The following is an 11,606-nucleotide window of genomic DNA, read 5'->3' as shown; positions in this document are numbered from 1 at the left end:
AGCAAAAAAAGCACAAATGGTCAATAATCAGCGTCCTAACAATAGGAATGAGATGCAAGCATAAACAGGCCATATTTACCCTGTGCATGTATATACAAGAACATGTATATATGTGTGAGAAAGATGATTTATGAAAATTACTTTTGCCCTATATGTAAAAACATGCAGCAAAAATGTGCTACCCAGCCCATCTCCTGCAGTGAGAATTTTGCTGTATTGCTTCATCAAGCACAAACTATCATCAGTTCTTCATAAGGCAACAGCTGAAAATTTCCCGAGATCAGGGTTTAAATTGTTTGATTATCTTAGTTCAAGGCTAGATTACTTAGATATCTCAAAATAATTTAAAAGGTCTGCTTAAACATGCACACACGTACTAGTTTGGGATGTGTGGTATCTTGCAATGAACTTAGAAAGAAGTGAGCCACATTCTATGTTCAGAATACTAAAAAGAGATATTTAGGGTGTCTTACCCAAAGGGGTTGTGACCATAGAAAATGTGACAATACAAGGCTTCCTCAGCCCCAGATCTGGCTTGTTCTCCTTTTGGCGTTCCAGCTGCCATGACAGTTGATCTGTCAATGATCATTCTTATTGTTCTGGAACCCTAAGTGCAAATAAACCTTCCTTCCACAAGCTGCTTTGCTCATAGTGTTTTATGTAGTAAAGAAACAATAACTAATTTAGACTTTGTTTCATAGGCAAAAAGTGGAACACTACATTATAGGCATCAACTCAGTGGATGTCAGTCTTATGGAGGGAAGAATGCTGTAGGAAAACCTATATCTTCACAAGATATCATCCCAATGGCAGAATAGTTTGAAATTAAAATGTTTTCCTTATTTCTCTTCTTCTACTTTTCTTGCTTTCTTTTACTTTGAAGATATTGTTTGTTTTGAGTTTTATGGAGACGGGGTTGCAATTGTTCCAGTCTCAGCAGTAGAACCTTGAGACAGCATTCACACCACACCCACAGTCAAGGTCTGTGCTCACCTTAATTTCTCTGCACCCTTTACAGTTTAGACCCCATGCTTACATCTTATTGCTGCCCATAAAGGACTGGGTCTTGGCACATTTATTGTCAATCTCTTACAATCATTTTTACTGGTCAATTCAGTGTAAACAATCCTTATAGAACTATCTTCCCATGTAATATGAGGCTGTATCAAGTTGACAGATATACCCATCACAATTTCTCATCCTGTTGGATCTGTCTTTTAGGTGATAGGATTAAAAGTGTACACCAGTTTGGGTAGTTTATGTAGGGCTGAGGATGGAATCCAGGCCTTTATGATGCTAGAAAAGCAAAGTTTTAGTTCTTTTAAATTTTTCTTTGTAATTTAAATTATTTGGGATGGGAGTACATGTGCAATGATGTGTCTGTGTGTGTGCACATGCCTGTGTAGTGTTGAAGTAAAACAAAAATTACTAATATTTGTAGAAAATATAATAGTGTTTTTAATATTCATACAACAGGACATATTGTATCAATAATAGGAATATGAAACCTAGCCATTATAAAAAAGAACAAAAGTTAGTTGCCTTAATACTACTGAGATAATCCATTTACTTAGAACAGCATTTCATTTTTTTTTTCTGCAGAGAGACAGACAGTAAATATACTAACTGGAGAGCTCAAAGAATTGCGATGAGGCTCTACACTGACCACGTGCCAGAGACAGGATGTGAACAACTGAGTTGGGCTTTTCTTCAATAGAATTTGCTCACATAAATAACCAGCAGCCCAGATTCTCCCAAAGGAACACAGAACAGACCATTCCGTTTGCCTCATGGAGAAACAAGGTACCCTCCATGGTCTTTCAACATCTCATCTGGGGCTTTGAATTAAGGCTCAAGATTTTTTTTTTAAATCATAATAAAGTAGAACCGGTATTCAATCTTGTGATGTCTAACAATTAGTTTTATTTTGATCAGAGCTCAGAAGAATGTTGTTATCTTCCATGAGTTGATTTAAATAATTGTGGTTACCTTTCATCATCATAGTAGCTGTAGAGTTAATTTTCAGTAACTGTTCTTAGGAATAATCATCTCAAGTACAGTCCCAGTTGGATGGACACAATTGTGGAGGCTATGAAATATATGGCATGTATACATTGATAGTTATTTGATCTCCCACTCTATCCTGAAAGCTGGCTGAAGATAGCCATGCTACTGATGAAAGCCTGTGGGCGACAAGGCCATAAACTCTCGATGTTGCACCTACACAGAAATTCTGCTGTAATACACTGTGACATTACTTTTTTTTTTTTTTTGTGACATTACTTTTAAGAAGGCATTTTCAGACTCACAGCTGTGTAGTTTATGTATTTTCTCCTGCTTATAGGCAGACGTTTTACAGCCTGCTGATTGCTCAGGATGTTGCAATCACAGGTCCCGAGTTTCTGTTCAGGTGATAGGACAGCTCAATTGAGAGCACACAACTTCTTTCTTCTTGACTGAAATCAGATTTTCTCAGGCTGGTTTTATGCCTCAGCATTGTCAATGAAGAGTGATTAGGAAGCTGTCACCTGCTCATTGACAGATAACAAAGCTCTCACCTATGTTCAGCATAAGAACACAGGCCTTGGAAGCATGGCTCTTCCCTGTAGGAGAAGCTGAGACTCAGAAAACCTGAAGCGTATTATTTAAAATTATCAGATGAACATGTGATGTGGCAGTCTATATATTAAATATCCAGTTTTCCTGCTATATACTCTTCGGGGTCAGTGGAAAAGGTCTTTCCACAAAACATGGCCTCTTTTCATTGCTCCCCATATCAAAATGCTTGTGTACAGATACTGTCTCTGTATTTTATGCCACTCAGGAAATAAACTCTCTCTACACCTCCATCAGTAAGTGTTGTGGTTAAGTTTGTCCCCACTGTCAACTCAAAGCTCTGGTCATGAAGATGTTCATATGAACGTGAGTATCACAAATTACTGAGAAAGTAATGTTTCTCCGTTTTTCGTCCAAGGACTGATCCTTTCCCTTCAGCAAAGAGAAGGTGCATGGGAATGTTGTCATCCCCTGCAAATGCTCACACATGAAATGATTGAAAGCGAAGAGGTTGATGATGCCATGATGCATACACGCATTCCAACCTTATCAACACAAGCAAGCTAATGTGGGCATTGTTCATCTCTCATAATTTCCAGTCCCTCTGTTCCTCATCCCTCCTCTCCTTCACCTCCGCCTCTTTCCTCCCTCCACATTAAGCAGTTCTTAGGACTTATTGCAGTTATCTGGATGATATTGTTCTAAGGTTGACACTTCAGAAGAGGACATGTAAACATATTTTAGTGAGACCTCTTATGATTTGCTCTTGTGTCAAACCCAAAGTGCATCTAATCTTGGAACTATATCTAGCACACCTTGCATTTCTTCTCCAGAGGATATCAGTTTGCACAAGTACAGACTGAGCTATTTGATCAGCATCACTCTATTTCCCTTCTCCATTCTTTCGTTGACAGCTACCACTCTGCTTTCTTTCATTGGCTTCGCTTGTGTGGCAGTGTTTTTCTCCATATGTATTTTGATTTCTTTTAGCACAGTGCCTTCAGTTTAATCTATGCTTTCACTTGTCACAAAGTCCCCCCCCACACACACACTAAAATGAAATGTCATTAATTTAACACTTTGACATCGGCCATTAAATTGGGTATGAGATGGTACCTAAGTGGGTTTTGAATTACATTTCCCTGATTATCATAATTGTCCTTGTTTTTCACATCCCTGTTGTCCAGTTGTATGGGTGCTAGGAAAAAAATATTCTGCCCAGTTTGTATGCTCGCTCCCCTTTATACATTAGATTCCTGTGTTGTTTTGATCATTGAGTGTTCATAAGCAATGTTATTGGTTTTTGTTTTCATCCTATGTATTGTCTTTTCATGCTTTTGTCTGCTTCTTTATGGTACAAAAACCTTGTGTTCAACGGACTCTCGTGTTTCCTTTTAGCTCTGTTGCTTGTACATCTGAAGTCATGAAAACCAAACCAAACAAAAATAAATAAATAAAACATAAAATTAACACTGTTTCAAACACTGTTGGCAGGCTTTTATTTTTTTCTCATTGGTTTCACAGTTTCAAGTCCTAATTTATTTGATGCAATTTGATTTGATGTTTTAAATATGGTGAGAAATAAAGATACATTTCTCACTGAGTATCTGGGTTCCCACACTAGTCTTACCTTGTACCATACGTTTACCCTGAAAGCCAGTTCTTCCCTTTTCAAACTCTCCTTTCCAATGGACCTGATCCTACTAGTCTCACAGCTTCATTTCACAGCGATAACTTTTAGGCAATTTTACTTTTTAGAAAAAATTATTATGTTATCGTGCGTGTGTGTGTTTGTGTGTGTATGTGTGTGTGTGCATGTGGTCATAATGTACATATGGAGGTCAGAGAAAAATTAAATTGTCAGTCTTTTCCTTCCTCTATGTAGGTTTCAGGTTTTGAATTAAGGTGTGCAAGCTTGATAGTAGGTGCCTTTACCCACTGAGCTACTTATAAGCCCCATTTTGCATTTACTTCCTGTTCATAATTATAGTCTGTATTATAACAGCAATGATATTCCTCTGTTTAAAAACCTCTGTGTATCTGAACTCTTTGCAGATCTTGAAACGACATTTTCAGATTCATATGGAAATACAAAAACCACAGAATTCCTAAAGCAATCCTGAACTATGGAAGAACTATAGAAGGCCCCACTATTCTTGATCTCAAACTATGCTACAAAACTATAGTTTTTTTTCAAAGCATGGTATTGACATAAAACCAGACACATTGATCAATAGAATCAAATTAAAGGGCCTGACGTAAATCCACATGTATGAAAACATTTTTTTAATAAAGAAGCCAGAAATATACACTGGAAAAAAGACAGAATCTTCAATGAATGGTTCTGGTCAAACTGGATGTTTGCAAATAGTAGGATGAATACAGATCCATACTTATCAGCCTGTAGAAAACTCAACTCTAAATAGATAAAAGGCCTTGACATAAAACCAGATACATTAAACCTGTTAGAATAGAAAGTGGGAAATAGCTTTGAATTCATTGACACAGGAGAAAACCTTCCAAACACAGTATCTTTAGCACAGACACTAAGATCAACAATTAATAAATGGGACCTCATGAAACTGAAAATCTTCTATAAGGCAAAGATCAGCATCATTTGGACAAAGCTACATTGTATAGAATGGAAAAAGATTTTCTACCAACTCCAGATCTGATAGAGGACTAATATAAAAATATATAAAGAATTAAGGAAACTAGATATAAAAAAGCAAATAATCCAATTAAAAGTGGGGTACAGATCTAAACAGAGAATTCTCAATAGGAGAAACTCAAATGGCTGAGAAACACGTAAAGAAACATTCAACATCCTCAGTCATCAGGGAAATGCAAATCAAAACTACTTTGAGATTCCATCTTACACCTGTCAAAATGGCTAAGATCAATAACACAAGTGACAGCTCATGCTGGAGAGGATGCTGAATAATACGAACAGTCCTGCATTGCTGGTGGAGGTGAAAACATCTGCAGCCACTATGGAAATCAGCATGGTGGTTCCTCAGAAGGGTAGAATCAGTCTACGTCAAGATTCAGCTATACCATTCTTGGACATACATCCAAAGGATATATCACCCTAACACAAGGACACTTGCTCAAATATGTTTACTGCTACTCTTTATAATAGCCCCAAATTAGAAGCATCCTAGATTCCCCTCAGCAGAAGAATGGGTAAAGAAAATGCACTGCAGTCATTCAATGGAGTGTTACTCAGCCCTTAAAAAAAATGACATCAAGATATTTGCAGGCAAGATGATAGAGCCAGAAAAATAATCATTCTGAGTGCGGTAACCCAAACCCAGAACGAAACACATGGTGTGTATTTACTTACATGTGACTATTAGCCTTTAAGTAAATGATAACAAAGATACAATCAGTAGACCTAGAAATGTTAGGTATAAAAGAAGGGACTAGGGAAGACATATGTATCTCCCTGAGATGGAGAAAAAGAACAGATGTTGTGGGTTGACTGGGTGTATAAGAGAAAACTGAAACCAGAGCATCCGCATCCGGTGGTGTCTTAGTTAGGGTTTCTATTGCTGTGAAGTGACACCATGAGCAAGGCAACTCTTATGGAGAAAAAAAGTTTAATTGACATGGCAGTTTTCAGTTTCAGAGGTTTAGTCTACTGTCATCATAGTGGGGAGCATGGCAGCATATTGGCAGACATGGTGCAGGCTACATCTTGATCAGATGGCAACAGGAAGTGGACTCAGACACTGGGCAGTATCCTGGGGATAAGAAACCCCAAAGCCTGCTCTTACAGTGACACACTTTTGCCAACAATGCCATACCCACTCCAACAAAGCCACACTTCTTAATAGTGCCACTCCCAATGGACTTAAGGGAGACAATTATATTCAGACTAGCACATTTCACTCCTTGACCCCAAAAGCTTGCAAAAATATCATAATGCAAACTGCATTTAGTCCAACTTCCTAAGTCCCCACAGTCTATCACAGTCTCAACAATGTTTAAAAGTCCAACTTCAAAGTCTGTTCTGAAATTCATGCACTATCTTTAATTGTAATACCTTATAAAATCAAAATCAAAAAACTGATAACATACTCCCAATATATAATGGCACAGGATATATATTACTGTTTCAAAACATAGGGCAGGGAACATAGTGAGGAAATACTGGACAAAAGCAAGACAGAGAACCTGCTGAGAAAACTCCAAACTCTGTATCTACAGTTCTGATACCAAAATGCTCTTCAGATCTCCAATGCTTTCTGACTTTGCTGACTGCAACACATATCTCTCTCTTGGGCTGGTTCTACTCTCTGTTACCAGCTCTTCTTAGCACAAATCCCATGACTCTGGCTTCTCTAACATTTTGGGGTCTCCAAGGCAATCCAGGCTTCAACTTTACAGCTTCATGCAGTAGCCTCTCTGGGCTTCTATTCAGGGACACTCCTGACACGTGCCTGGCCTCAATGGCTTTATTGAGTCTGAAGGGCAAATTCCATAGCCCCTTTCTTCTACCCTCAACTCCAGAACCATATGGCTAAAGATGCTAAGTTCTACTGCTTGCTGGGGCTAGAACAGGTCTCCCCTTTTCAATTACATTTTTACCAGCTCTCTGTCTTTCACTACCTAAGCTTGGCTGTCCTGAAACTTGCTTTGTAGACCAGGCTGGCCTCAGACTCAGAGATCTGCCAGCCTCTGCCTTGGGAGTGCTGGGGCTAAAGGTGTGCACCACCACACCCAGCTCTAAGATTTTCTTTAGTTCCTTCTCACAAGTAGGAAATTTAGCCGGGTGGGATCCTGCCCTGAGGCTACCACTCCCTTTATTCCCTTTCTTCTTTCTTTCTTTCTTTCTTTCTCTTTCTTTCTCTTTCTTTTNTTTTTTTTTTTTTTTTTTTTTTTTTTTTGGTTTTTCGAGACAGAGTTTCTCTGTGGCTTTGGAGCCTGTCCTGGAACTAACTCTGTAGACCAGGCTGGTCTCGAACTCACAGAGATCCGCCTGCCTCTGCCTCCTGAGTGCGCCACCATCGCCCAGCATCATTTCTTAATGTGTATATCTCCCTGAAAACAAGACTTAGTTCCATTGCACTTCCTAATGTTTTTTCTCTTCTCAAATTTTACATTTTTTATTTTTCTAGCCCAGTTTATTCCTTTTTTATTTTAAATCTTAATTAGAGTTAACACAGCAGAGTCTAGGCTGTCTTGAGATTTCCTCTGCCAATGGAAATAATCCAAATGTCTTCAGGCTCCAGACAAGGACAAAAAGAAGGCACATTCTTTACCTAAATATCACAAGAGTAATCTCTAGTTTACATATTAATATTCTTCTCCTCTGTAACCTCTTGAGCAAGGCCTCCACAGTTCATCAAATCACACTCAGCACCAACGACTTCCGTGTTCCTCTTTTATGGAACATTAAGTGGTGCTTAAAGAATTCCACTGCTTACCAAACCCAAAGTACCAAAGTCCAAACTCCTACAAACAAAAACATGATTTGGCCTATCTCAGCCATACACCAGTTCCTGGTACCAACTTCTGTCTTAGTTAAGATTTCTACTGTAAAGGTACACGATAACCATAGCAACTCTTATAAAGAGAAACATTTAATTGTGGTGGCTCGCTTACAGTTCAGAGGTTCAGTTTATTATCATCATCGTGGGACATGGTGCTATGCAGGCAGATATGGTGCTGGAGAAGGAGCTGAGAGTCCTACATCTTGCAGGCAACAGGAAGTCGACTGAGACACTGGGAGTAGTTTGAGCACAGGAGAACACAAATCCCACCCCCACAGTGACGACACCCTTCTCCAACAAAGGCACACCCCCTAATATTGCCACTCCTCTGATCTTATGGTGGTCAATTATATTCAAACTACCAAGGTAGGGAGTGTGAGGGAATTCAGGGAGAGACAGTTACAATTAAGGGGCATTTGAGAGATGGTACAGAAACCTAGTACAGTGGGAACTTCCTTAAATATATAAAGGTGATCCTAATGAAGTCTCCAAATAATATGGGGTATGAAGTCTCAACTGGACTTCTCCTATCACCAAACAAAGCTTCCAGCAGCAGAACTAGGTTATATCCAATTGTTATTGGTCAAAAGGGTTCCATGGAAATCACCAAACAATCCAGGCTGTTGCTAAGAAAACAGGTAGCTTCTCTGCATACTGACAACAAGGCGCTGTGGCTGAAGACAACACCCACACAAGTCACAACAGAGATATTTAACTTATGCATATGTAGAACCTTCATCCCTATGTTCCATGGTCTTTAGTGCAGGAAGGTACTCTGCTGTCTACCAAAAGAGATACTTAAATTCCAACCCAGACACAAACTTTGATCTATAACCTGTGCTTCCTGAAAAATCGGCAAAACACGTGGGGGTAACCTACCATTGTCTGATTTAAATTAAGGCTCACTCTAGGAGATGGAACCCTTATCTGAGGCTGCTGGGGTGACCAAGAACTCGAGGCTAGACAGCACTGTCCTGTCAAAGGGAAGGAAGAAAACTTTGATACAGCAGTGTGTTTATAACTTTCTTATAAAAGTAATAGAAATATTAAAGTTAAAAAGAATGCTTGAAAAAGCTGTAACAGTAAGGAAAATTTTGACTCTGATAAAGATAAGACCAAAGGAAAAGAGGATCAGAAAAGATTCACTTGTAAATTATCCCAAGTATTCAACCACAAAGAGAACTTAAAACTTCAGCTACATTTGAATTCCAGTGGTGGAACATTCCTAGCCAGGGTTCATTTGGGGTGAGCCATTCAATAGAAAGAAATAGTCAGAGATTAATAGGAGTGTCTCAGTGAGGTGTGAATACCTAGATATTTAACAGGGAGCAGAGCTACTTGTCTCAGCCAAAGGATGGTGATAGCAGACTAAGAGACAAGAAGAGGATCAGGCTCCAATTCAACTCCTGGAACAAATGACTAGTTTTGACACAGTTTTATTTGCTTTTCTAAATATCAATTCTTTTGTCTTTCAGGATCAGAACTTAATCAAAGTTAAAGCTGATCATTGTGTAGCAGTCAACTAGGTGTAAACTAAAGTCCAATACACTGAGTTTGCTTTATCTGTTTTGCTAATTATTTATTTTCTTTTTGACATTCTAATATAATTACAACATCTAATCCTTCCCCTTTCTCTCTCCAAATCCTCCCGTGTACTCCTTCTTCCTCTTTCAAGTTTATAACTTGTTCTTTTCATGAATTGCTGTTACCAGTATGCACATGTGAGAGTGTTTATGTGTGTGTATGTTTGTGTTTTCCTAAATAAAATGTGCTTTTTCTGTATATTGTTAATTGTGTGTATGTTTTCAGGGCTGAGCGTTTGGTATTGTCTAACCAATTGGTATGATTTTCTCTGGAGAGGACTATTCCTTTCCCTCTCAACATTCCTTAGTTGCATGTAGTTCTTTGTGTAGTATTCAGGCCTCTCATCTTTCCCTGTGTACTTTAACACAAGAGGAGACAATTACAGAAACTACAATAAATCAAATATAAAGTTGTGGAGGCCCGTCCCAACTGATACTTCTCCAAAACACTCCCACGATTAAGGCTCACAGAGCAATGCAGAAGAAGGGCAAAAAGATTGTAAGAGCCAGAGGACCAGTAAAGTTTGCTATGAGATTTTGTTTCTTTGTAACAATAATTTTCACCAACATGACTGCCTAAACAGGAGCTGCAAAAAGGACAACAACAATAAAATTGATCAATATTTAGTATCTACCCTGAAGAAGAGGCAACTTAGGAATGGGAGAGTAAACACTCAACCACTGCTGTGAAGGTGTTAAAGAATGTGCTGGGAGATTGCACATGAATGACTTTCGACCTGTCCTGAGTGTTAATGACAGAACACTGTGAACCTACAGAAGTGTGAATGGGAATTAGTTTTTGAGACATTAGCAAACATTGTAGGCTGGAGAACAGAGCCAGTCACAGCTGTACTGAAGCAACAAAGGAAGTACATTTGTGCACAGATACTCAGTTTTTGTTTGTTTTTGAGACAGCATCTCATCAAATTACTTTTGCTGGCTGTGATCCTCTGAGAGCTACCTGCCTCTGCTTCCTAAGTACTGGGATTAAAAGCATGCACTACCATGTCTGTCCCTAAGCACCATGAATTTTATAGACCAGTTTTCTTAAACTATAAAGAAAACTGGTCTATAAAGTTTTCCAGTATTTTATATACTCTCATAGTATGTCAACAAGAATAAATAGCTCATTCATTGCTAGAACTGTTGAGAGTTTACATTAAGGCATGAGAATGGGTATTATCAGTATGAACAAAATTTAATCTGTGAGCACTGAGCCAGATGTTATTAGTAGAAATAGAATCCAGCCTGTGAAGATCTGGCCAGATGTTTTTAGTGTGAACAGAACCAAGTCTATGAGCACTGGACTAGATGTTATTACACGAATTAAGAATGACTGACAGTTGTACTTATGATTGGCCCACCCCATCAAGGAATGGGATACTTCATTCCTAGCTCTGATGTATCACCTGGGATCTTTTGGAGATTCAGGAATTCATACTGCACTATGGTAAACATGTCACCTTTCATTCATGCCCTAGTGTATGTCAGTCTGGGTTACACTGACAGTGAGGACTCACACTCTAGCCCAACAGAGCTGAGGGGCACATTCCCAATTCCCCGGGTGTCAGCTCAATACTGATGGGTAATGAGTACGTGTGTCATTTTCTGCCAGTGACAACACATTGTAAGTCCCTTCTAAAAATCTGTTAGGGGATGTTGTCTAAAATAAATGCTTTTACTGAATTTTCATTGCACAATATAGAATATGGAATCAAAAACAATCACCCATATCAAAAAGAACTACCAAACTCAAACAAATAAAACAACATCAACATCAAGATAACCCAGGCCCCTATTAAATATTTAGGCATGCTCTTCACATACACACACACACACACACACACACACACACACACAAACACACACACCAGCACAATGTGTTCGAGTGCTCATAAGTGCATCCCAAGACTTACCATCCTCTATGCCATAAAAATATTCCAAGGTAGCTTTAAAAGGACATTTATTA

This window comes from Alexandromys fortis, unplaced genomic scaffold (assembly GCF_014885135.2).
Source record: "Alexandromys fortis isolate MF-2015 unplaced genomic scaffold, M_Fortis_MF-2015_v1.1 scaffold_410, whole genome shotgun sequence".
Taxonomy (NCBI): domain Eukaryota; kingdom Metazoa; phylum Chordata; class Mammalia; order Rodentia; family Cricetidae; genus Alexandromys; species Alexandromys fortis.
The sequence above is the reverse complement of the archived record's forward strand: the minus strand, read 5'-3'. Positions refer to the sequence as shown.